Below are 26,823 nucleotides of genomic sequence, written 5' to 3'. Positions count from 1 at the left end.
CTGCCGGGTGTGACCCAAAAACCACAAAAAAAAAAAAAAAAAAAAATCCTCCCTAGGGGCCGGCGAGGTGGCGCTAGAGGTAAGGTGTCTGCCTTGCAAGCGCTAGCCAAGGAAGGACCACAGTTCAATCCCCCGGCGTCCCATATGGTTCCTCCAAGCCAGGGGCAATTTCTGAGTGCTTAGCCAGGAGTAACCCCTGAGCATCTAACGGGTGTGGCCCAAAAAACAACAACAAAAAAACAAAAAAACCACCCTCCCTAGTCTGTAGCTTCTTTGTCTGATCTTACTGCAGGCATTCAGGGGCCAGCATTCTAACTGGGTATGTGCTAAATTGTACCTTGTCTACAAACTCTCAGGATATAACAAAATGTGATCTATTTATTGATGGAGGACTGGTCCTATGATCGGGGTGATCCCTGTTCAGTTCGGTATTGTAAGTCTCACATTTGCACAGTTCAGTTTAGTTTTTGGCTAGCAGGCCCCCAGTTTCCCTCTGCGTCTTTTCAGTGATGGTAAGGTAAGCTTCCTCCTTTGATCAAAGCTGTTAATTCTCACCTACCTTTGGGAAGAAGAGTGTTAATTGTCTCTTTGATCCTGAGTCTTCAGCTGCATTGCAGAAGGACCTGCTAACTTCCCTTTTCCCAGGGCAAAGGGAAGGAAGAAGATGAGAGACCTCTATGTTATGTGTATGAAACTAGGTTCATATATATGAAAATTATGTAGCTATGTTTCTACACTGGCACACATAGGAGAATTTTGTAACTGCATTTGCTGATGGATGTCGGACCACAGACATAGGAGGTGGCCTGGGACCCCTCAGCCCAACTCTCCCACACTGCACCTCACCCTGTGATCTGACCCACCCAGGGATCACAGAAGCCTTCATATTTGAACTCTACAGGGACCAACCCTCCTTGATCTCAGCTTCTGGAGTGCCCAGTAACATGGTTTCATCCTTGGGGCCACTGGAGTGGCACTAGGTCTTGTCATATGGCATCATATCACATCATGTCTCATCATGTGATGTCATAGTGTGTCCTATCATGCACGTTACACCATGTAACAGCAGGTGGAATTGTGTCACAGTAGGCATGGCCAGAAGTATCCTTTCAAGCATAAGGACAGCAGGCCAGCGGGTCACTGACATAATCTGAGTGTGTCAAGCTGGTATTCCAGTGTCTCTCTTTCCCAGAGTACTGTGAGGCTCCCTTCCCCTCCCCTGAGCCTCCTGCACAGCCCTATCCACACCTGGATGGGGTACTGGGTCATGATGGGTCAGTGGTCTGTTTGTCAAGGTTTTCTCTGCAGTGGCTGTTCTGGGCTTCATTCTCTCCAGGAGACACTAAATTACTGACTCGCCACCAAAGGGAATTTCCTGATCCCAACATGGCTATAGAGAAGAGAAAGGGCTGGTTTCAAGTCAGAGATTGCCCACCATCTCCCTTTTCCTCCCAGCATCCCACAGAGGAAGATCAGAGTTCTCTCCTTTCTCCCCTCTCCTCTCTCGCATCAGCACCCCACAATGACATCACCTTCCCTTCTTCTCATTGGTGCAATCCAGGGTAGCGGAACATTGTGGTGTCTTCATCCGTCAGGCTCTGTCTCTCCCTCTCTTTGAAATCTGACCTCGGAACAAGGCTGGATGATCCAGGAAAGGAGAGCAAGATTGATTCATTTCACATTGTTGCCATGGTGACTCTCTCCTAGTGTAGACAGAACACACAGGAGCTGTGTGTTGAAAGGGGAGGAGCTGGTCTTGTCAGACAAGGGAGGTGCCTCTATGCGTGGAGGATGTGTCTTCTCCCCGTTTCTCAGGTGCCTCCCCACTCTGACCTCACTCACTCATGGGCCTTTGGGAAGTGCCACTTCGGTCATACAGGCTGCAAACAGCCTCATAAATAGCCTTAAAGTTTCCCAAATTCCTTTTTTTCTAAAGATAAGAATAGTAAAAAGGATGGTCAGAGCATCTGTGCAAGAAATGCTGGTTCTTGCAATAGTTCCATCCAGGCTGCTCTGTGATGGATTGAAGTTTCTGAAACCACAGAACAAAGGCTCTAATGGGAGCAGGAGGGTTCCACCCACTGGCACTTGTGCACCCATTTCCTTGCCCACTTCTTTCTCAAACTAGCCATCTCTTCTCTCACGTCTGAGTCATATATTCTTGGCTCCAGATTCCTGTGAAAAAAATTCCAGGAATAGGGGCCAATATCTTATCTCAATGGGGCCTTTCCTACAGGCAGGGTTGCACATAGAGAATCTCTTGTCTCAAAGTGACTGGCAGCCACAAGTGATGGGGACTTACCTTATTTTTACCTTTTCGATTTTTTTTGGGGGGGGCCACACCCGGCAGTGCTCAGGGGTGACTCCTGGCTGTCTGCTCAGAAATAGCTCCTGGCAGGCACGGGGGACCATATGGGACACCGGGATTCCAACCAACCACCTTTGGTCCTGGATCGGCTGCTTGCAAGGCAAACGCCTCTGTGCTATCTCTCCGGGCCCACCTTTTCGATTTTTAATGATTTATTTTGGATTTTGGAGCTATCCAGAAGTGCTCGGGGGGCTATTCCTGGCACAGTGCTCAGGAGTGACCCTAAGAGTGCTTGGATTACTATATATGGTACCAGGTCAGTGGCTATATGCAAGGTAAGCATATCTCTTTTTTTAATATTTCTTTGGCCCTTATTTATTTCCTTTTAAGATATTTGTCATTTTTAAAAATAAGCTCCCACAATTTATAATAGTAGGCATGAATGTTTCAGGAAGAAGGCTTCACTACACACACCTGCCAGTCAAGAATCAGCATCCCCGAGGTGTAGATTTTAGCCCCACAGCCCTGACTCTGGGAATCATCAGCAGAGCCTTTGAATGACTATTTCTGCCTCAAGGCTCCTGGAAGGATCTTGTCTGGGTATAAGTAAAGAGCAAGGAGAACCTTCATGGGCTTGCAGGCAGGAGGTGTATCCCACAGTCCCGGAACCAGACTTTAAGCCACTTCTTCTCAGCCATCTTCCCAGACAACCACAAGGTTCAAGCTCAACTCAGCGCCCACATGAAGTTCTAGCTAACTGAAGCTGTGATTTGGGAAGAGGCCAGATGGGAGCTTTTGCTGTTTTGAACACTTAGAGCATTGCAAAAAAGCAGCGCTGGTGGGTGCAAGAAAGGAGCAAGGGGACTGGGCTACTTATACATACATTCACATGCAGACAGACATACACAAATATTTACACCTCCTGTGGGGACCCCTGTGCCAGGCTTCTGCTCTCAGAAGAATCTGGGGAGGGAAGATTCTTCTGTCTTTCCTGACCTGCTCCAGCATTTCCCCATGGTTGGTGCCAAGGAGAGGAGAAAGGGTCAGTATTTGGGATTTCAACTCTGGATGTTTGGACACATCTTCTAGGTCCAATGGCCCTGCAAGAAAATTTCTGGCGACCTTCATTTCCTGTGTCTTCAGATGAAACATTTCAGAGGAGCTTCAATTTTAAATTGGGCAGGGCCATAATGATGGGACATGTATGTTGAAGGGCCCTGTGTGTTTATGTTTTTAAACAATGGCTCAGTCGTCAAGGGCATACATTCAGCCTCACTTCATTAATGCAGAAACAGAATTGTTCCCAGAAGATCAAATAGTTCTGATGCTATTGGGAGAGCTTAGCATCCAAGACTTTATCACATTAAAGAGACACCTTGAAGAGTTCTATCCTATCATAAATAATTAAAGCCACTGTCAGGTATTAAAATCTATGAGCTGAGGCAGCATATACAGTATCTGAGAACTAAAGAACTCCCTTCATTCAACACCAGGATCTAACCTTGGGGGAAAAAAAAAGCACTTGATAATTCCAGTTTGATTTTTTTCCCTGGATTAGGTCCCTGTAGAATTTATGGTCATTGACAATGTTTTATTTTTTTGTGTATGTGTGGATTCATATCCTCATACACACAAAGCATGTACTCTGTACTGATCCTTCCTCCATCCTTGTGCTAATCTCTGAGACCAAGAGCTCCAGGAAGCATGGGGTATGGCTTGAACTCCTTTAGTTTAGGAATGGGCAGATGGGAGCTTATTTCAGAAACACACTTGTGCAAAAGATCCTGAACTTCAGATGACTTGAAAACGTTGACCACCATTTAGTAAGACCCTCAGCCAGACTGTTATAGTGTCTATATTCATTTGTTGAGATGATGGGCAGAAGCCTTCTTTGCTTCTTCTCTCCCTCACTCCTCTGCTTCTTCCCACATATGCTCAAGGCACAAATCTCTATTGTGCTGACACCTCTGTTCTCTTTCTCAACATTTTCTATTCTCATTCAGAGACTAAACTATATATTCAAAAGCCTGCAAGCTGACTGAGTGACAAATATCTTTGGAAGCTTCTGGAAGCTATTCACCACCATGCTGAGGTTGGGGATCAGAGAAGTAGCTTCATTTTGGTGCTACAGAGGGTTGAGTAGGACAGGAGCTCATGGCTTGGTCAAGAGTTCCAGTATCCATACACATTTCTTGTGCATCTGCTGGCCAAATAATTTTTATATGAGTCCCTTGAAATCTGCATGCAGCTGATAAGGAGCTGACGTTTAAGAGAGTTGCAAAGTGGGGACCCCCCCCCCCACTCCAATTGTAGCCACCAACTTCTCAATCTCAGAATATGACTTGAATGCATGATCCCGAGCCTTCCCACCCCTGCCCCAAAACTCTTGAGCCAGAATCTTGAGGAAAGGATCCCACAAGTTCTGCTTCTCCTAGTGACAGCTTCCAAGATGAACTGCAGAACCACACGCTTGCAGGGTTTGGACCCTGTAAATGAGCATTTGACACCTCCTGGGACTTTCAGCTGCTGGACCCAGCAGACAGTGGTGGATATGATTATTACATATCCATGTTGTAGTATTTGCTTTTCCTTCACTTACTGCTCTTGTGGGTTCCATGTGAATCTTTTCTTTTTTTGTTTGGGGAGTGCCCATTCATTCTCAACGCTTACTCCTGGCTCTGTGCTCAGCAATTACTCCTAACAGTGATCAGGAAACCCTATGCAGTGCTAAGAATTGAGCTTGGGCCAGTCATATGTGAGGCAAGCACCCCACTTACTGTGTTATTTCTCCAGCCCTGGTTCTGTGAATTTTACAGCTGACCACCAATGTCTTTCTGTTTGCTTTTGGCCACCAGGAAGCTCTCTGCCAAATTTGCAGTTTTGCACAAAACAAAAATTTCAATTTTCCATTCTTCCTTTCCCATATGTGTTTGTTTTAACCCCATGGTACTTGTTAAGCTCACAGAATAAATAAACCTGACACAATGCATACGTAAAAATCCCACATGATTTTGTAGTGTGGTTTTTCAGCTTGTTTTCTTCATGCCCAAAGAGAGAGAGCTGCACTGGGGAGACTCTCCAGTCATAGATCCAGTCTCACATTCTCTGCCAGCTTCTCTGGGGCAACACATGTCTAGTTATAAGGAAAACCATTGATGTTCATCCACCAGACTTGGCTTTTCCCAATTGTGGTCAACAGACATTTCCATCAAGGACTCTGCTGCCATCCCAACCACACACTGAAAGTCATCCAGGCTTGCTGACTTCCTGAGCCAATGTGATACAAGCAGAGGGAGTTTTATTCCATCAGCTTTCAAGGATGATGTCCATGGTTTGGGGACATTTTTCAGCTCTCAGTGCCCTTGGGTATGTCTAGGCAGGGTGCAGCAAAATCTGGCTCCCTAATGCTACCTTCTAGGAAACTCTCAGTAATGCCTTTGGCAGCTTTTTCTCACATGTTCAACCTGCACAGCAAATGCTCATTGGCAAGGCCGGTTCATCCCTTTGTGTAAATAAAACTGCAGACCCACTAAATAATTAAAAATAAACAAATAAAGACTAATCTGTTTGCTTCTCATTTTTACCTCAGCCACTCGAGTTAATCATATACAGGGTGAATAGAAGTGAGCCAAAGATGAGAACACCCTCTCGTCTCCTCTGGCTCCTGTGCTCTGCTAGTTGGCAGTGGAGACGACCCCAGAGAAAACAGGACTGCTGGGAGCTCACTTTAATAAAAGTTGTGAATGCCAAGCTACTATCTATTTCTGTAGAAATAGGACCATTTTTCTGGAGCTGTTTTTGAATTATTAATATCGACGAACATGCTCTCTGAGACTGGATACAGACAGATTCTAGCCTGGTTTACAGACCATGGCTTTGGGCTGCCCTTTTAAAAATAAGACTTTCTAAAAAAATAAAAATAAAAATAAAAATAAAAATAAAAATAAGACTTTCTTTTCTTCCCTATCCCCTTTTGCTCTTGGGTTTTTGCAAGTGGAGTTGTATTAGTAAAAGTCAATGTGTCAGCTTAAAACATTAAGAGTCAGTGTGATGGCTGAGTCCAAGACTTCAAGTGAGAGAGAAAGAGGGGCTGAAGAGATAGTGCAGGAGGTAAGGTACTTCATTGCCTGGGTCAGTCCCAGGAACCTCATATGATCCCCTGAGTCCCACCAGTAGTGATTCCTGAGCATAGAACCAGGGTGAATCCTGAGTCCCACCAGGAATGAATCCTGAGCACAGAGCCAGGAATAAGCCCTGTGCAGTGCTGGGTGTGGCTCCTCCAAAAACAAAAGCATGTTTCTTGAATAGAGACTTGATCTGTGAGCCATAGGCAGGTCTATGTGTAAACAGGCTTGAAAGCTACATTCATCTCCATGGTTAGATCCATCAGAGCTCATGGATGGTCAGTGGTGTTGTCCACAGCCATGATGTTTGCAAAGAACCTTTTCTCCCCCAGCAGTGGGTCTCTCTACCAGCCTTCTTCGACCTTTCACTCCCGCAGCTGGATACCCATTCTGCCAAATGGTCCATGAACAGGCACTTTTTGAGTTACACCTGGCAATGCTCAGGCAGGGCTTACTCCTGGCTGTGCTTAGACATCACTTCTGGTGGGTTTAGGAGACCACATGTAGAGCTGAGGATAGAACCAGGCAAGTATCCTACCTGCTATTACTATCTCTCTGGCCCCAAACCAGCAATTTTGAGGGCTTAAGGTAGACACATTTGGAAATATTCAGGGGTTACTCTTGGCTCTTCACTCAAGAATCATTCCTGATCGTTCTTGGGGACCATATGGGATGCTGGAGCTCAACCCTGGTGAGCCACATGCAAAGCCCTCCCTACCCCCTATACCATCTCTCCAACCCTGACCAGTTTCTAGCTTTTCTGAATCTATGAACTGGCACTCATCATGGACCAAAGCCAAAGCGCACTGCCCTTGTTGGCACCTTGCATCTTCCATTGCCAGGCATTCTGTCCTCTAAAGTTGATTAGAGTCTAGTGTCTCCCACTCATCAGCCATTGGCTGCATCTCCAGGAGAATGTGCTGTGACTTCTGTACCCACAATGGCTGCCTTTTGGAGGTTGCTTCTTTCCTGAAAGCTCATGAACCAACCTCTGCAACTTCCCTACCCAGTATCTTAGGGTAGTCTGTCAGGAATCACACTCAGCCACCTGGGGTGGTGTCAAGAGATTAGACTCATAGTCTGGCACATACAAGGATGGTAATTTATCACTGAACCACATGGTCGAGTCACCAAAATGCTCTTTGGAAAAAGATATACCAACATCATACAACTAGAAAAATATAGAAATCTCAATCTTGAAAATATTGTAAGTTAAAAAGAATTACCACGTACTTGCAGAATTTGAGGAAAGTACTGGAAGTTGAACCCAAGGCCTCATCTTCAAGAAGATTTGCTCTGCCATGAGCCATGAGCTACACCCTTCCCCATCTTGTTTTTGATTGTTTATTTGTTTGTTTTGTTGTTTTTAAGAAGGATTTGGGCCACACCTGGCAGTGTTCCAACTTTACTCCTGGTCAAAGATCTCTCCTAGAGAACTAGGGTGGGAGTATATGGAATGTCTGGGATTGAATCCAGATTGGTTGCTTGCAAGGAAAATGACCCCTCCACTGACCTTGTAGTCTTTTTAGTGACATTTACTTTCCATGGGAATCTACTCACACATAACTTACTTGACAGGGTCATCAGTTGCTGGACTCAGTGCATTGGCTGGGGCTAATGGGGCTGATGAAGCATAGGGCTCTTCTCTTGCCATGGTCACTTAACCCATTCCATTCTGAGTCCTGGATTGCAGCATCACACATGTGACACCCCCCCTCACCTCACTGAGAAAGAGGGCAGGGACACTGCTGGGGTGACATTTAGAGTGACAACTGTCTACACAGCACCTCACTGGTCTCCTGGGGTCTCACTCTCCAACAGGCTAAATGCTTCAGCCAGCATTTGAATTTGAGGATGGGTGGGGTGAGGGATTCTCCAGGGAGGCGCTTAGGAGGCCTGGCCACCCCCAACACCCAGGGGCCATTTTCAGCCAACTGGGCTGGTGGTTCAGTGCAAGGTACAGAGGATATCATGCTGCTCAGGTTAGACCTGCTCGGATTCCAGGCCACCCCAGTGGACCTATGGCACTGGGAATTGGACCCTCGCCTGGGGGAATGCCACGAGCATGCCTGATTACTGCCATAGCTCCTAGCACCTCCTCCCAAAATGTCTCAGCACAGCTACATGCTGAGCCTGGGAGGTGCAGAAATCAGAGTCAAAGCTAGAATTAGCCTGATGTTCTGTGGCAGATGGATATATGTGAAGAAAGCATAAACTGTCCCCACAGGGCCTAGTGTGAGGAACTGGGACAGGAGGGTAGAAGTTCCTGAAACCTGCATGCCAGGGGAGTTGGCATGGGCCTCAAAGGAAGGTTATGGTACCACCAGGGCCACCACCCGAGGGCCACTATCCCAGGATCACTGCAGAAGCAGAAAGAGGAAATAGCTCTGAGCTCCAGCAACTTACTTTCACAGGCTGTGCACAATAGTGGGAAAGGCCAGCACGGCCTTCTGCTCTTTCCTGTTTATTTTTATGTTTTTGGGTCATACCCAGCAGTACTAGAGATGGAACCAACATCTCCTTTTTGTTCATTGAAGGCTTCACAACTATGTGTATGTGTCTGAGGCTTTATGTGTGTGTGTATGAGAGTGGATATGCAAATGTCTGTGTGTGAGAGTGAGAATTTATATGTGCATGTTTGTGTCTCTGTGTCTATATGCATGTGAATAAGTATGAGTGCATATGTCTGTCTGTCTGTCCTTCCAAAGCAACCTGCACTGACTGCTGATTTCAGTGCAAATGTCTTCCTCATAAAGGGTTGTTCAGCCCCATGTAGAACTTGATTTGTCTCTGGGGAAGGACAGAGGACAGAGCAAGAGGGATGTGCCGTGGTCAAAGACAGAGGCCAGGTCTCAGCTGGTCATGCACCATTTGCTGTGTGGATGTTCCCTCACAGGTAATTACAGCCCAGGGAGGGACGATGACTGATGGGGGCTGTTTGCTCCTATGACGCATCTTTCTAAGCGGCTTTGAAGTTCATGAGAATAATAAGGCTCCTGTCTCAAGCCCATGTGTACCTGCTGATTTCCAGAGTGTCTTTATCTTCTTCATTAAAAACAAGATTTTAATAAGGCTCCTGGTCTGAAGACACATCAGCCAGGGAGCTAACATTTATCTCTATATACTGAGTAATGAGTCTGCCTCTTCGTTGGGGGAGATAAAAGCCACAGAGGCTTGGAATAGTTTCCATCCTTGGGGGTCAGCTTCAATCCATGCTGAAGGTAGAGTAAAGAACAGAGGCCTGAACAGGGGACAGAGAGCATTTGCGTCCTGTCTCCCACCCTGGTCCTCGAGCACTGTATGCTATTAGCAGATTTTCCATTCTACAAAATGAGCTCTCTGGCATTTTTGTTCAGGGGAATGGAATGTGGCAGTGACCCCCTTCACCTGCATGCTGTGCAATTGTTTTGTTAGGCTCGGGGGACCATATGGGATGCCAGGATTCAAACGCCTTACCTCCATGCTATCTCTCCGGCCCCATGTGGCAGTTGTTGGGAGGAGCTTTAAGAATTCCCCAGAACCAACACCTGGCCTGCATTTTGGAGACCCTCTGGCTTGGCTCACCTCAGATCCCAAAGAGTCGAAAATCCAGGCATCTCTGGATTGACATGGCTAAGGTAGCACCATTTTTTGAGCCCTGTCGAATCAAGCCTTCCTGCCATGGCACCATCTGCAGATGTGATGTAGAAAAGTCAAGGGTTGTTGGCTCCACCCCAGGAACTCAGGCTCTTGGCTTCTCTGAGGGAAATGATCCAAAAGTGAGAGTAAGAAAGTATCAGAGCCAAAGTGCAAATGCACCCGTGGCTGTCCTTCTTTCACACACACTCCTAGGTCCTGTGTTCTGCGGTGGGTGAGCTGACTGAGGCACCTTGGGCATGGGTTTTGTGGTTGTTGCTGTTACAATAAGAAAGAAACTGAGATTTGTTTCCTTCTTGATATCTCACTGAACACCCTTTTGAAAGGATTGATTTTGTATAAACCAGATGTTCAAAGGTAAGGCCTGACTGCTTCTTTGCTAGGAAACACCAAGTTTTTGCTTTTATTATTTTTTTCCTTTTTAATTTTAGGTCACACCAACTTGTGTTCAGAACTTATTCCTGATTTGATGCACAGGGATCACACCTGTTGATGACGAGGGATCATGTGGTCTGGGGATCAAACTAGGGCAGGCTGTGTGCAAGACAAGTTCCTAAATTCCTATATATTTCCAAATCCTAGTATTTTGAAAGTTTAGAGTAGTAAATGATTACATTCTCTTTGAGCCTTCATTAGCCTCCTGCAATGAAGCTCAAGGTCATGAGATAAAAAAGATAATATGAATTATTTTTATAATTTACTCTATAATTTTAAATAAATTATATTACATGCAATATAATTGAGGCTTGTTTTTCTTAATTTTTATTTAAGCACTGTGATTTACAAAGCTGATTTATAATAGTCATTTTGGGCATTCGGGCCCGGAGAGATAGCACAGCGGTGTTTGCCTTGCAAGCAGCTGATCCAAGGACCAAAGGTGGTTGGTTCAAATCCCAGTGTCCCATATGGTCCCCCGTGCCTGCCAGGAGCTATTTCTGAGCAGACAGCCAGGAGTAACCCCTGAGCATCGCTGGGTATGGCCCAAAAACAAAAATAAAAAAAACAAAACAAAAACATTTTGGGCATTCAATGTTCCAACACCAATCCCACCACCAGTGTGAATTTTTCCCCACCAGTGTTCCCAGTTTCCCACCCACAAACAATAAATTTGCACAGACAATTTTTTTCCTGTTTCTTGTAACAACAAAATGGAATAATCAGAAAATAGTTCAATAGTGCTTGCTTCGGAAGCACATATACTAAAATTGGAACGATACAGAGAAGATTAGCATGGCCCCTGCACAAGGATGACATGCAAATTTATGAAGCGTTCCATATTTAAAAAAAGAAAAGAAGGGGCCGGGCGGTGGCGCTAGAGGTAAGGTGCATGCCTTGCCTGCGCTAGCCTTCGACAGACCGGACCGCGGTTCGATCCCCAGGCGTCCCTTATGGTCCGTCCCCCAAGCCAGGAGCGACTTCTGAGCGCATAGCCAGGAGTAACCCCTGAGCATCACCGGGTGTGGCCCAAAAACAAAAAAAAAAGGAAATAGTTCAATAAATGTCAAATTGTGATCGTTGTTATAGCTCACAACAGTATTGCTAAAGTCCTTGTCTGAGGGTTTGCTGAGGTGGTTGGTTTTGGTTGATCTTTGTGTTACTATTTTTTTCTCACTCAGCTTGGTGGTCTTCTATGAATTTTCCCATCAAATTTTCTGTGCCCCTACTGATTGTCAGTACTGTGAAATTTGGAGGCTGTGGGGGATATTTCTATGTCGTAAGGACAAATTGAACAGCCACTGCGTCCACCTGGAAGGGAGAAAAATCTGCCAGTCCTATTCCATGAACACAGCAGACTTATCAGAAAGGGATCAACTACTTGGGACGATTTGACAGGTTGGAGGCTTCTTCTTGTTTTATTTTCTGAGGAGTCACGTCCATGGTACTGATTAGTGAACTATGAGGTGATAGGCATTGAGCCTCGGCTTTCCAGATGCAGAACATGCACTTTGGCCCCTTGAGCTATCTCCCTACTCACAAATAAAGTTTCTATTATATCCAGTCATTTAGAGAAATTTAATAAAGTAGACCAGATTTGGTATCTTCTATTTCTTGGTTCTGCTCTCCTTATGCTCAACTCAACCTCCTAGTCCAAAGTGGCTGCTGAAGCTCCAATAATGTCACCTCAGTTTTAGGAAGCTGTGTGGGGAAAGAAAGCAGAGAGCAAGGATTGGATGGATTCTTTAGTAGATAAGGTATTTGCCTTGAAGGTTCAATGCTCATCACCCCATATGGCTCCTGAGCCCTGCCAGGAGGGTCCTTGAGCATAGAGGCAAGAGGAGGAGGCCCTGAGCACAGTTAGGTGTGGCCAAGAAACTAGAAAGTCAATAAATAACAGAGAGCATAATGCTGGTAGGCAGTTTCTTGCCATGCCATACTCGCCATACCATCACTTCTATCATATTCGAAAAAATTAGACTCAAAGTTACATTAGGGTAGCAACACCAAGTATATGATCGAACTTGAAATAAAGAATGCATAGAGCAGTGGGAGGAAGGAGAGTGGGACCATCAGGCAGGATGCAGCCTTTGTTACTTGGTACTTGGACACTGATTAGGATAGGAGCACCACCAGGGGAGATGAACCCAAATTCTGCCAGGCCACTGAGCCTCTTAGCTATAATATCTGCAGGTCCAGATATTATGATGGTGCGATGGTGATGAACAGTGTCATGGTGAATATGATGGTGATACAGTGATAATGATACACAATATGATGGAGACAGTGTGATAGTGACACAGTGTGTTAGTGACACATTGTATTGGTGACACAGTATAAGTGACACAGCATGATGATGGCACACAATGTGTCATAGTGACACATATAATGGTGACAGTGTTATGGAGACATAATGTGATGGTGACACTCACTCGCTTTGAATGTTGAGATGCTTCCTTGCTGGAAGGCACATCTGGTTAACAGGCGCTTCTGAGCACTGCTCTTCTGAGGCTAACCAGTCTGTGGCATTCAAGGCTCATTGGGTTATCTTCACTTTAAATCACATAATATATGAGAAAAAAACATGGGAAACAGTTATAGAAGACTTATTGAAACAAGCCTGGACTAATGTTATATTTTGTATAAAATTAAGTACATAAAATACATGGGTTCAGCACTTCTTTGCATTCAACCAGCCCTGATTCATTCCCTGGCACTACATAAGGTTCCCCTGATCACTGCCAGGAGTGAATATTTAGTGTGGCCCCAAACTCTTCCCTACAAATAAAGTACGTTTTGTAAAATCTAGTATCTATTTCTGTATAAAACAAAACTGTTGGAAGTCTTAGGGATCTTACAAATGAATCATGCATTCATCTGTATCCCTGACTCAATTGCCCACTTCTCTTATTTGCAAAGAGATAAATGTATAGATGTTTTTATCTAGCAGGTGGGAATTATAAGAGTATTGTGCAACACAGGAAAAAGTTGCTAAGCAACCGTTTTCAGTGTTGTTTTTTTTTTTAAATCCAAACATGCCTTTTCTTAAATGTCGGCAACATGCAAAAAGTCAGATTCGCATCAAATTTTGAGTGAACATAACATATTACTCACAAAATTCACATTCCCCCCTTTCTGGATCCACCTCCTATGGTTTTCACTTCATCAGTGCCATAAATGCTTTTTCAGACCTGGGTCAGGCTGTTTGAGGAGTGAGGTGAAGATACCTGACCTGCGACTTCTTTTCCTTTCCTGAATTCCTGAAATTTGCTTTTGATGCTCCCTGAGTTAACTCTTTGCTAGGCAGGTCTGCTGTGCGAAACAAAGCTGATCCCTTGCAGAGACTGGACAGTAATCAAGCTTCCATGTAGCCTCTCTTAATCATTAATCTGAGAGGAGAGAAATTCAAGATTTGCAAATCGAACCTTTTCTGGCACTTTTTCTGAAGTGTAGCAAATGTACTTTTTCTGAAGGTAGTCAGAGAACCTGGTGATCAGAACTGCCTCCATGTGAGTGGGGCCTTCGCCTGGCTGTCAGTGGTCTAGGCCCTTTATAGAAATGAACAGGAAGTAACAACCTCTGTCTTCAGAGGTTCTGCTCTTAACAGCTCCAGAAGAGACATGGAGAGATGTATGGCTTCACAGTTTGCTGACAAGACTCCTTCAAGGTCTTTAGGAGTAACCTCTGTGGGTTGGGTAGGTCCTGGTTCTGAGGGCTTGTGATTGCACTGTGTGCAGGGCTGATGGAGACTCCCATATAGTGAGTCCCTGAGGAAGAATTCCTGGTGGGGAACGACATGCCAGTTCACCTCCTGACAGGGTTGGGAGCTCGAACCCAGGACAGTGCTGACTGCAAAGATCCCTTTTCCCACATCACCCTGTAAGACTCCTTGGTTGGGCCTTTGCTCAGTGCCTGCTGAATACACCCACTAAAATTTATCAAGTGGGAGTCACTCAACCACCAATGATGTCTTTGTTGGTCACCTTTGCTCTTGAACTGAAAGCCATCCCTTCACAAAGCCAGAGGCCTTGGCATGAGATAGGGAAATCAAAGCAGTCAGACACCCATGTTCTGTAGTCCATGGCCCAGGCCTCAGAGATAAATTGAGCATCCACAAAGCAGCTGGTGACTTCCTGAGTTAGTTCTGCTGTGCTTGCCCAGGCAAGGTGGCTTGGTGCTGGCCAGGTGGGGCAAGGCTACTCAAAGCAGCTTGGCCTCACTGGCAAAACTGAACTGGCAGAGGTTGGCAGGGAGAACCCCTATGCCCTGGGATAAGGCAGAGACTCAGAACTGGGGGTGCTGCTAGTGGAGGAACTGCCAGACCAACCAATGCTCTCCTATTCAGGGCCTTGTAGAATAGCGCTCCCTGTTGCCAGGCAGGAGGAATTGGGGGTTAGTAAGGAAGCAAAGGTGATGTGAGGGGCCCAGCCTTATTTCATCTTATTACATCTCTTTGGTAAGGTGTCCCAGATCCAACCTATGGGCAGACAGAGGGGAATACCCCCATTCCATTTGAGCCAGTGGCCCACTTACACCGTGCACTGCAGCCCCCCCCCCCCATAGTCTGAGCTGTTCTTTCAGGCCAAATGATTAAAACATAAACGTAGGAAGCCTCAACCTTCCTCCCTGTGTATGATGGGAGGAGTCACAAGGTACTTGGGGGAACCCACTCACCCCATCAGCCTGACCATCTCCTCTAGGACCCTGAGCCCCATGGCCTCAGCTGCACTTCCTCAGAAGCCCGTTCTCCAAACCAAGCTAAAACCATGAGCAGCAGGATGAAGTCATGCCTCATTTGAGGAGCAGCTAATATTAGCTTCCTGTTCACAGCTAATGAGGTGCGTGACCACTTCATCATCCTCCTGGGCGGCGGCATTGCAGTGAAGCTGCCTGTCTGTTCTCAACTTAGACTTTCACCAAGTCCCAGCTAAAAAGAGAGAACTAGTCATTTGGGAATCAGCTCTTTCCTAACACAAAAACATGAAAACCTACAGATTGCAATATCCCATTGGTTTTTTTTATTTGCTCCCTTTATGATCTATCTTTATTTTATTTTTCATGCATTGTATTTTTTGAACTTCAAACAATCATTTATTTTAGATCTTATTTGCAAGTGTTTGAGTTTTGTCCCCATTTCTGTATGGAATTAATTTTCATTTCCCAAGCATCGTGGCCTGAGAGAATGACAGATTCGGTTTCTGTCTTCAGGTTTGTAACCCAGTGTGTGTTCCGTATAGAAAAATGCATGGAGCATTTCTCCTCCATGTTCATTGAAGGAAACTGTTGACTCAATTTTTGGGGTACTGGGTCCCCTATATGTGACTACTAGACCCTTCTCTCCCACTTCTTTCTTTTAGGCCAACGTTTCCTTGCTGATGTTTTGTTTTGTTACTGGAGCCAGCAGTGAAAGATTGTGGAAGTCTCTTGCCACTACTGTGATTTTGTCAATATCTTTATTCACATCTATTAGGACCATTTGAAACACTTTTCTGGTCCACTCTTAGGTGCATATATGTTTAGGAGTTGGAGTTCTTTTAGACAAACACCCAGATTTTATCTATGTTAAAAGACTTTATTCTTGGAGGTGTGTAGGAGAACAAATGGTGCTTGTGAAACCACAGCAGTAATTAAAGAAAGATGCTAAGTCAGCCATGAGGCACAACTCAAAATACTCCACATGAAACAAGCCGGCCTTTTCATTCAGTTAACTCAATCTACCCATAAGCCCCTCTCCATACCTCTAAAGGCTTTTTAGCTTATTTATGTGTCTGTGTTCAAAGGGAGATGATTGCTGAATAAATCCTTCTACCACCTGTCATAGACTTCTCATTCAAAAGGAGAGATGGGAGAGCTGGCAGCAAAGATATGTGTTGTGATGTAAATCCCAATTATAAAAATGTCTCATTTTACATTGATAGAATAAAAAATATCACAAAAGACAACTAGGAAAGACCATTTACCTGAAAATTGACATCCAAGATATATAAAGCACTGGTCAAACTTTATTAAAAAAAAACTCCATGTAAAAATGAAGGGAGATATGAACAAAATTTCTCAAAGAAGACATATGGATGGTCAATGGGCATATGAAAAAATGCTTTTCATAACATCATCAAGGAAATGCAAATCCAAACAGCAATGAGATATCACTTCATACTTCTTCACAAAAAACAAAAACAAGTAGGGATATGGAGGAAAACAGATCTCACTCATGGCTACTGAGAATGTCAACTTTTTATGGACACTTCTCAAAAGAAAAACTAGAAATGAACTTTCATATGACCCAGAAACTATACTTCTTTTTTTTTTGTTTGTTTGTTTTTTGTTTTGGGGCCACACCCGTGACGCTCAGGGTTACTCCTGGCTATGCGCTCAGAAGTCGCTCCTGGCTTGGGGGACCATATGGGACACCGGGGGATCGAACCGCGGTCCATCCAAGGCTAACGCAGGCAAGGCAGGCACCTTACTTCTAGCGCCACCGCCTGGCCCCAGAAACTATACTTCTTGACATCTATCCTAAGATAGATAAACTTTATTCATAAAAGGCACCTGCATGGCTGTGTTAATTGCAACACTATTCATAATAGCCAGAATCTAGAAACAACCCAAGATGAGAGGATAAAAAAATTATGATTCATATACACAGTGGAATACTACTTGGCTTTAAGAAAAGATTAAATCATGCAATTTGCTGCTATCTGGATGTATGTAAAGAGTATCATGCTGAATGAGATTGGGATGAGAAGTAAAGAGACATACAGCATGATTTTTCATATATGCTATGTAATAAAACCAAGTAGGGGTAGAACAAATATCTAAAGGCAAGAGAAACTGAGAACCAGTCTTCAGCAGGAAACTTTGTATGGGAGACATAATAAGGGGACAACGGGACAGTGTTGGATGGATGTAAACATTTTGGTGGAGGTTGTGATATTGACTTTTTATGCACAAGACCCTGCATTAACAGGTGTGTAAACTGCAGTGTCTAAAATTAAAGCACGCACACAAAAAAGTTTTTAAATATATGAAGGTCCCAATCCCAACCACAATCATTGTATAAACTTGCTGCATAGACTCAGAGACTTTTCCTTCTCCAAACAGCCTAATTAGTAGCATCTGTGCATCCCACCTGTAGCATTGGTGATATCATCCATGGTCTTGGTGGACACAGAGACATGTACACCCCCTGAAGAATTCAGGACAGCATTGGAGACTTTACAAACCTTCAGGTAGAAGAGCCAAGGCTGCATCTTCATGGCCATTTGACTCTTGTGGCTCTCCAGCCTCCTGTACATTATGAATTCACCTACAGGACTCATTCTCCTGTGGACAATTACATCATAGCCCTGGGGCTGTGTCCCCAGCCTGGGAAGAGTTAGGAGCACCTTGAGGGGAGTAGCAGGTGTGAAGTTGAACATTGTACTTTCCAGAGTGTAGTGCTTAAGCCACACATGTGTGGGGACACTGGCTGACCAGAGAGATTATTGTCATTCTGACCATCCCCTCCCCACTCTCTGACCTGGCTGGGCTGTGTCTGGCCTGGCCCCTGCATTTCTCCTGCTATTTCAGAGAGTGGTCATTGAGAAACATAACATCTAAGTGTGGACACCCAGACTCTGACTGAGGTTGACACTCCTTCCTATTGGGCCTTGAAGATGGCCACACTGGTGGACTGCTGGAGAACATGTGGGCAGAGTCACCGTTACTGAAGGTTGCTGGTCTGCTCATTCCTCTGGGGGCACCTTTGTCCCAGGAAGTGAGTGGCTGCTCAAACTCTGAGTCTAATGGCACAGAACTGCGTGGCTTCTAGAGTGCTCAAGGTGGTAGATGGCTGAGTGTTGTGGCAAAGGTGAGTGTTTAATAAATCATGGAACATTTCACAGTGGCACTGGGAGAGATGGCAACAGGGATAAGGGTTGTGATTTAAAGCTGTATTAAAGATATAGCATGGGATGTGCAGAGATAAGACAGGGGTTAAGGTGCTTGCTTTGCATGGAGCTGATCCCTGGCAATGCATCTATCTGATCCACTAGTCACTTCCAGGAGTGACCTCTGAGTACAGAACCAAAAGGAATCCCTGAGCACATTGCATGTGGCCTCAATTCTTCCCAAATGTTTGAATAAGGGTGCAGAAGAGTAAGAGTATATTGCATGTGTGAGTCTCTGAGTTCAGTCCCTGGCATACCACACACACACATAAACACACATGCATGTGACTTCAGAAATGTAGTGCATGTATGAGGACATGCTTTTGATCCCTGACTTTGGCCCACTAGGTCATAGTAAAACAATTCCAGGAATCGGAATTATAGTGTAGCAGGCAGGTGCTGTCTTGCACACAGCTGACCCAGGTTCAATCTTCAGCATCCCATACAATTCCCTGAGCACCTCCAGGAGTGATTCCTAAGTGCAGAGCCAGAAGTGAGCCCTCAACACCACTGGCTGTGACCCCAAAACAAAACAAAGCAAAAAAAAATAAAAACAATTTCAATTACAACTGTTCCTGAGTGACAGTTGAGTGCTCTCTCCAGGGACCTATTTAGGGACTTTCTGAGGAATGTTAACTGCCTCTGAGGTGACAGGAGCAGCATATGGACACCCAGTGGGTGAACTCTTTGTCTTGCATCCTCATTGCCCATAAAATGTCCACAAAGCCCTCCTCTGGCTGCATCAGCTGAAGGATTTGCAAGGCTCTCCAAAGATTCTGGGTTCTGTGAGAGCTCACAAGTTGAGGCCTATCTCTGAGTGGCCACGGAACACAACATATGGGGGACCAGGTTCTATGACTGGGGAGGTCACTGCAGGGGACAACTTGTTGTGTCTACTCAGCAGTAACTGTGAGACTGGGAGAGCTGAGACAACACAGAAACATGTTGCTCTGCTGACCTCATTCAGTCTGAAGCCCCTTCTCCTGACTGTGAGGAGCCTGCAGAGTGCCCCAGGACTTAAATTGGCAAAACATTTCTGCTCCAAGTTGGGTTTCAAGGCATTCCTTAGTGCTGTTCTTTTTTCTTTCTTTAAAAAATGTTTGTGCAAAAACAATAAAAAAAAATGTTTGTGTGGTTTTTGTTTGTTTGCTTGGGGTCACACCTGGTGATGCTTAAGAATTACTCCTGGCTCTGCATTCAGGATTCATTCCAGGCAGGCTCTGCGACCATATTGGTTGTAGGGAAGTGAAAGTGGTTTAGCTACGTACAAGACAAAAACCCTACCTGCGGTAGTATCTTTCCAGCCCTTTTATTTCTTTAAAAAATATTATGCTAACCATTTTATTTTATTTTGGGTTTTTGGGCCACACCCGGTGACACTCAGGGGTTACTCCTGGCTATGCACTCAGAAATCACTCCTGGCTAGGGGGACCATATGAGACGCCAGGGGATTAAACTGCAGTCCATCCTAGGCTAGCACAAGCAAGGCAGACGCCTTACCCCTTGCACCATCGCTCTGGCCCCTATGTTAACCATTTTAAAACCTAGTTTCTTTCCTAAGCTTTCTACACAGTGTTTAGAAATAAAATGTCCTTTTAAAGTTTTTCCTCCTTGAAACTTAGCATGATTTTGAAACTTTTAACCAGTGACTTTTCTGCATGCTCTTTATCACTGATAAATTTTCTAATGGAAACATATTTAGATTTGTAAAGACATTTTACCAATATCTGTGCTGCTTCTAGTTTCCCTCTTCTGGGGGGTCAGTGTTGGGTCACACCTAGTATTGTTCATGCATTACTCCTGGCAGTTCTTTGGGGACCATAAGTGGTGCGGGGATGTAATCAGGGTACCCCATATCCAAGATAAGCCTTGTAGTTTCCCTTGCTCTCATCTTACTTTCCAGGTTTATTTTTTTGCTGAAATACATCCGTTCTTTCTGAGATCTAGGGGTAATAATCTCTTTTATACAATAATCTCTTTTATATAATAATCTCTTTTATACATCTCTTTTATATAATGCCATTATCCCACCCCCTACTATCATTCATCAGGGGAATATTTCTTTTTTTTGGGGGGGGCACACCCGGCGGTGCTCAGGGTTACTCCTGGCTGTCTGCTCAGAAATAGCTCCTGGCAGGCATGGGGGACCATATGGGACACCGGGATTCGAACCAACCACCTTTGGTCCTGGATCGGCTGCTTACAAGGCAAACACCGCTGTGCTATCTCTCCAGGCCCAGGGGAAGATTTCTAACTGTTCCCAACTTACTTTGGAGCTATTCTTACATTTATATATATATATTTATATAAAATATGTATGCATATATGTATATAAATAAATAAGTATATATAAATATGTATATATAAATCTTTATTTAAACACCATGATTACCAGCATGATTGTAGTTGGGTTTCAGTCATAAACAGAACACCCCCCTTCACCAGTGCAACATTCCCACCACCAATGCCCCCTCCCTCCTTCTCTTGTGACTTGAGTTCACCACCAACTAATAGTTCATTTCTTCTGAAATATTTTTATGTAGCTTTTTCTTGTACTTCCACAACTTATCTAGCCTCTGTATGAATGTGAATTTAATTTAATTTATTCTGCTCGTGTATCATGTTCTCTTTCAGTCTGACCATTCCTGTGTGTATTTGATTTTGGAAAATTCTTGGAAATTATCTCTTTCTGAAAGTTCGATGAACACACCTTTTTTTGTTTGTGTGTCTTTGTTTTGGGACCATACCCAGTGGTGCTCAGGAGACAATATGGTGCCAGAGATCATCCACTGAGCCTCTGGCGTGTAATGTGTGTACACTAGTTCATTAAACTGTCTGCTCACCCCATCTTGACATCATAACATGTCCCAATAAATTTACCATAGAACTTTATTCTCTTTCTCTGCTGCCTTATCTGAGATGTCCTCAATTGTAACTTGCAATTTATTAACTCCTGGCATTTGTCTTTAAAACCTCAGCTATTCATATGAGGTCCTTAAAAAAGAAATAACTATATATTTTTGTTTGTTTTTGGTTTTTGGGCCACACCCAGCGGTGCTCAGGGGTTACTCCTGGCTGTCTGCTCAGAAATAGCTCCTGGCAGGCACGGGGGACCACATGGGACACCGGGATTCGAACCAACCACCTTTGATCCTGGATCGGCTGCTTGCAAGGCAAACGCCGCTGTGCTATCTCTCCGGGCCCGCAATAACTATATTTTTCATGTGACATTTGTGTATGTGGGGAAAAGCTCCCAATCAGAGCTGGCTGGGAGGGGGGGGGGACAGTCATCAGTGTTATCCCCAGAAGTGGGGGAACTGCAGCACCAGGAATAGAACAAGGTGACTCTCTCCCCACACCAGATATGTGCTCTGGTTTTTGGATTACATCTATTTTATATCAGCTAGTTCTGATTCTAAGTAAATAGTAGGGCATATATTCTGTATTATAAGCTCCTATCCTTATTGGTTTAGTGGTTGCTATTTTTTTCCTTGATTTTTGTTTTGTTTTATTTTTGAGTCACACCCAGTCGTGCTCAAGGCTTACTCTTGGCTCTACATGCAGGGATCACTCCTGGTGGGCTGAGGGGAGGTGGAAAACATATGGGGTGTTGGGGATCCTCTGATTGGTGCAAGACAATTACCTTAGTTATCTATCTCTTAGTTTACTATCTCTTCAGCCCTTAATCATTTTAGTGATTTTATTATTATTATTATTATTATTTTGTTTTTTTGAGTTATACCCGGCAGCGCTCAGGGGTTACTCCTGGCTCTACACTCAGAAATTGCTCCTGGCAGGCTCGGGAGACCATCTGGGATGCCGGGATTCAAACCACCATTCTTCTGCATGCTAGGCAAACACCCTACCTCCATGCTACCTCTCCGGCCCATTTTTAGTGATTTTAAGCAAAGTTTTCTGTTTAAACATTTCTTTCATTAAGCATAGTCTCCTTGGTTTTAGTTTTTGTATATGGTTCATGGCTAGAGATAACTTTAAAGGGGCTCCATGTGGTGTTGGCAGTCAAATCTGGGGTCTTACCATGCAAAATAGATGCTCCACATCTGAGCCATCTCCAAGACCTTAAAAATGTATCCTTTACCTTTATTTTTCGTATTTTTTATCTTAAGAAATATTCCCTTCATATATATGAGCACAGAGATTAGTACCAATACTATATTTTACCCCTAGAAATAAAATTGCCCAAATGTTCTCATACATATTCAGATTTTTAAGAGTAATATATGTCTTTAAATTATAGCATTTTAGATGCTTAAAGTGTATTTTAATATATGCTTAAGTACACATCTTATTCACTTTTTATTTCCTTCTGTTGCCATAGAAAGCTGACAGCTATCCCAAAGCTGTGCATTGGAGCATAGATGCAGTTATTCATATTTATGCACATACATTTAGACGCATATATTACACAGTAATAGATCCTTAGTTTACATTGTTTTGCAATTCTCAGAATTTACTAGCATAGTCTGTTGTGCTGCTACAATGTCCCTCTTTTATTTTAGGCAGCTTCTAAGATCTATGGGCATAAAGGGCAGGATTTGTTTATGCCTCTCACCATGCACGTGTCCGGGTATCTATCAAATGAATTAGTGGAAGTAGAATAGCTGGGTCTGAGACTGGATTCGTTGCCAGGATTGTTTGCTCTGTTGTTGTTGTTGTTGTTGTTGTTGTTTTTCTGGTGTGTGTGTGTGAGGGGAGACAGATCCATCTGTGCTCAGGGCTTTCTCCTGACTCTGAGCTCAGAGATCCTGGTGGGGCTTGAGAGTCACTACATAGAACCAGGACTCAAACATGGATCAGGTGCATAAAAAGCAAGGTTCTTAGCCACTGTTTCTATTCCCTATGGCCCTCATTGTCAGTTTTACTAGCTTGTTCCAAGCTATTGCCTAGGTAGTGTGACTACTTAACCATATACAAGAACGCTCATTTCTTCACTGTGACTGATCCCTTATAGTTGATTCCACTCTTTTGGTCAGCTTTCTTGAACTATGATCAGCTACAATAAAAAAGGATAGATTTCAATGCACACTTTAATGAGTTGTAATGATGCACCCATTCCATAATTCAGCGAACAACACCACAAAAGTTTCTTTTGTACCCCCACTTAGATGTTTTCTTTCCCATGCAGCCCCCTTGCTTGTGGCACAGCATCTTTGAGGTGAAATCTTTGAGGCGGGGCCAGAGAGATAGCATGGAGGTAGGGTGTTTGCCTTGCATGCAGAAGGATGGTGGTTCGAATCCTGTCATCCCATATAATCCCCTGAGCCTGCCAGGAGCAATTTCTGAGCTTAAAGCCAGGAGTAACCCCTGGGTACTGCCGGGCACACCCGGGCACACCCATAAACCCCCCAAAAAAATTCCTCCATGCTATAACAGACATCAATAGCTTTTATCCTTTCAGTGCTGAGTCCTTGGTGCTCATCTCCAAGGAACATTCAATTTGAGGTTTTTGGAACTTGACATAGTGTTTATATCCTGGTCTTTAAGAGGCCTGGGTGGATAACCTAGGACTAGAACGTATCTCAGTTGGATTGGCAAGTTTTTGCTATCTGTTTGGGAAACTGTATACTTTCCATAGTGGCTGTTCGTTCCAGCCACCACCACTTGCTTGGCTTCTGTGCCAACACAGTCTTAATATAAGTGACTGGAGGGATGCATTTCCTGCTAAGCTGCTAAGTGTTTTCCCAGGAGTCCCCTACAGAATTCTGCCAAGCACTTACTCTTCACATTTCTGCTCATTTTAAACCACATCGCTTGCCTCTTCATATTCAGTTATAGGCATCCTTTATATATTTTGAATAAAAACACTTGATAATAAGATAGGGACTTTGCAAATGTTTCTATTAGATTTTAGGTTGACTTTATGTTTCTTTACACTGCCTTTTAAAGAGTTATGGTTCTTTCATTTTTTATATTTAACTTTTTGGTTTTTAAACATTTTTTGGAAGTTGTCAAAGTTTTTTTTTCTTTTATAAAATCCTTATTTAAGCACCATAATTACAAACATCATTGTAGTTGGATTTCAGTCATAAACAGAACACCCCCCTTCACCAGTGCAACCTTCCCACCACCAATGCTCCACATCCTCCTCACCCACCCCTGCCTGTATTCAAGACAGGCATTCTATATCAAAGTATTTTCTTCCTTTTTTTTTTATAAATTATCTTTATTTAAACATCGTGATTACAAATATAATTGTAGTTGTATGATTACAGTCATGTAAAGAGCACCCCCCTTCACCAGTGCAGGATTCCCACCACCAATTTCCCAGATCTACCTACTCCCCACCCCACCCACACCTGTACTCGAGACAGGCTTTCTTTTTCCCTTCATTCATTCATATTGTTATGATAGTTTTCAGTGTAGTTATTTCTCTAACTGCACTTATCACTCTATGTGGGAGCTTCATGTCATGAGCTGCACCTACATGGGAAGATGGGGGGAAATAAGGGTTGGGACTGAGGCAGTAAAATATTAGAAATAATTTTAAACATTTTTAATAACAATTGTATTGCTTGGAATCAGGTCCTTGCACATGCTAGGCCTGTGTTCTATTACTTGAGTCCTGTCCCTGACTATTTAATATTTTATTTATATTTTGATTGGGGGGGAAATATTCCTTGTGTTGCTCATGGTTTACTCCTGGTTCTGTGCTCAGGGATTTTTCCAGGTGGGCTTCAGGGACCATATTTGGTGCTGAGGATCGAATTGAGGTCAGCTACATGCAAGGCAAGCAAACACGACTTGTGCTATAACTCTTACCCCCTATGAAATATTTTCCCTTTAAAAATCAATTATGTCCATTTAGAAATAGAAAGCCTTTAAAAGCTCCATATTTAATTAGCAAATATCTCACTTATTTTACATTTGTGGCTGTGTGTTTATTTAAAAGTAACACTAGATTTTGAAATGTCCCTCAATTTGAAGATGTAACTAAAATGGAACTCTCTTTAGCAAAAGTCCTTATTTTAGATTAGCATTGGCTCATAAAAATAGAATGCAAGGGCCCGGAGAGATAGCACAGCAGCGTTTGCCTTGCAAGCAGCCGATCCAGGACCAAAGGTGGTTGGTTCGAATCCTGGTGTCCCATATGGTCTCTCGTGCCTGCCAGAAGCTATTTCTGAGCAGACAGCCAGGAGTAACCCCTGAGCAACACCGGGTATGGCCCAAAAACAAAACAAAACAAAAAAAATAGAATGCAAGCCATGAATGTAATTATATGGGCAATTTAAATTTTTTCTAGTAGCTGCATTAAAAAATTTAAATAGATGAATTAACCTAAATATATCCAAAATGCTATCAAATGCATCATCAACATATGAATTAATGAGCTCGTTCGTTTTTCTTTCATATGTTCACTCCTTCCTTGCATTTTAAATGTATATAAGAGGGCCATAAAGAGAGTCCAGCTGGTGGTGCACGTGCCCTGCTCAGGTTGAATCCTGGCACCCTGGAGAAGCATTAGGAGTGATCCTTGAGCACAGAACCTGAGTAGCCACTGCGCATCACTGGTGTGGCCCCCAAACTAAAGTAAACTAAAATCAAATGTACGGAGAATGTATGAGTGTTGCAAAAGTTGCTGTTCCCAGTGCCGGGTCTTATAGGCAATATATAGCGTTTCCAGAGAAGAAAACAGGACCCAGTGTCCATGCAAACCATGCTGTTAGCTCTGGCTGGGAAACAGAGACCACTCAGTGGGGACGTTTCCTGGGTCCAGCTAGGAAGGTCTCCAAAGTCCTGCTCATGACAGGAAGGCTGTTAGTAGATACAAAGGAAGGGGTGCTCTGGGCTGGACCTGTATTCCGAGTTTCTCTCCTAGGTGAGATTGTTCTAAGACTCCTATAGGGTGGGGCTCTCTGGTCACAATCCCCCCAGATAGGTCAAGATGGGTCACCTTTCCTCCCAGGCCCCCTATGTTTGGCAATTAGAACCTCTGGGTTCTAATTTGACCACAGGACCCCAATGCAGTCCCAACTCTCTATTTCCTGGAGTTCTGAACCCTCCCACCAGAGCCAAGGCTGCCCAGGAGCTTGTTTGGGTCCTTCCCCACAAGATTTGAGGCACAGAGCGGCAGGGCTGGGGGCTCAGCGGCCCAGTGAAGGCCCAGGGCCACCCAGGGGGCTGCCTTGCCCTGTGCGGGCATCTAGGCAGCTGTAGAGCTCCAGTAAAGGCCCCGCGGGAGACCCCTCTTTTCCAAGGCTCTCTGTCTGGAAGGCCGCATCTTCCAGATGAGCCACCGGGTGAGTTTCTTTGGTCTGCTGGGGTCAAGGGGGTGGAGGGCAGAGGTTGCAGCCTAAGTCATCTCTTGTAGCACCTCCACGGAGCCCCATTTGTCCAGGTTGGGGACGTGCCCTGGAGACGGCACCCCTGCCCA

The 26,823-nt window shown here is 44.2% G+C and overlaps 1 protein-coding gene and 1 non-coding gene across 2 annotated transcripts in view; both read left to right on the top strand.

Annotated features, from left to right (window-relative positions):
- Positions 1-26,823, top strand: part of SCHIP1 (schwannomin interacting protein 1) — a 285,050-nt gene that overhangs the window by 15,208 nt on the left and 243,019 nt on the right. The window lies entirely within an intron of this gene.
- On the top strand, positions 11,244-11,350 carry LOC126026618 (U6 spliceosomal RNA). Its single transcript, XR_007501842.1, has one exon. It is a non-coding gene; the product is annotated as a U6 spliceosomal RNA (small nuclear RNA).

The sequence above is a fragment of the Suncus etruscus genome, chromosome 13 (genome assembly GCF_024139225.1).
Source record: "Suncus etruscus isolate mSunEtr1 chromosome 13, mSunEtr1.pri.cur, whole genome shotgun sequence".
Classification (NCBI taxonomy): domain Eukaryota; kingdom Metazoa; phylum Chordata; class Mammalia; order Eulipotyphla; family Soricidae; genus Suncus; species Suncus etruscus.
The sequence above is the reverse complement of the archived record's forward strand: the minus strand, read 5'-3'. Positions and strand labels throughout refer to the sequence as shown.